This window comes from Neopelma chrysocephalum, unplaced genomic scaffold (genome assembly GCF_003984885.1).
Source record: "Neopelma chrysocephalum unplaced genomic scaffold, ASM398488v2 Primary Assembly neopelma1_138, whole genome shotgun sequence".
Taxonomy (NCBI): domain Eukaryota; kingdom Metazoa; phylum Chordata; class Aves; order Passeriformes; family Pipridae; genus Neopelma; species Neopelma chrysocephalum.
Genome location: NW_020897800.1, coordinates 5325654 through 5326388, shown reverse-complemented (window position 1 = coordinate 5326388; position 735 = coordinate 5325654).

The window sequence follows — 735 nt, the reverse complement described above, 5'->3', positions numbered from 1 at the left end:
ATAGATAAAGGATGGAGGATTTAGGACAGATGCAGGGTGGGGGATGAAGGATTTAGGATCTAGATGGGGACAGAGGATTTAGGATGTAGATGCAGGACAGAGGATTTAGGATGTGGGACAAAGAACTTGGGATGCAAGTGTGGGAATCCAAATAGGATTTGGGATGTAGATGCAGGATTTGGGGTACAGGATTAAGGATGCAGATGTGGGATGTAGGATGTAGAATGAGTATTCACAACGTAGATGCAGATGCAGGATGGAGAGCTTAGGATGCAGATGTGGGAGATAGGATTGGGAATGTAAATGCAGGATGCGGAATAGAGGATTTGGGATGCAGGTGGGGGACTTAGGGTTTAGGATGTCGATGCAGGACACAGAATGGAGAATCCAGGATGCATATATAGGATGGAGCATTTGGGATTTAAATGGGGACATAGGATTTAGGACATAGAGGACAGAGGGGAGAGAGGATTTAGGATGTAGATACAGGACACAGGGTGAAGGATTCAGGATGCAGATGTGGGACACAGAATTTGGGATGCAGCTGCAGGGTGCCAGATGCAGGACACAACAGAGGGGCTGCAGAAGAAGGATTTAGGCTCCAGATGCATCTAGGATGTGGGTTGTAGGGTTCAGGATGCAGACACGGGATTTAGGGGGAAAAAATAGAGGATTTAGGAAGCAGATAGAGGATTTAGGATGCAGACACAGGTTCCCAGATGCAGGATGGAGGAT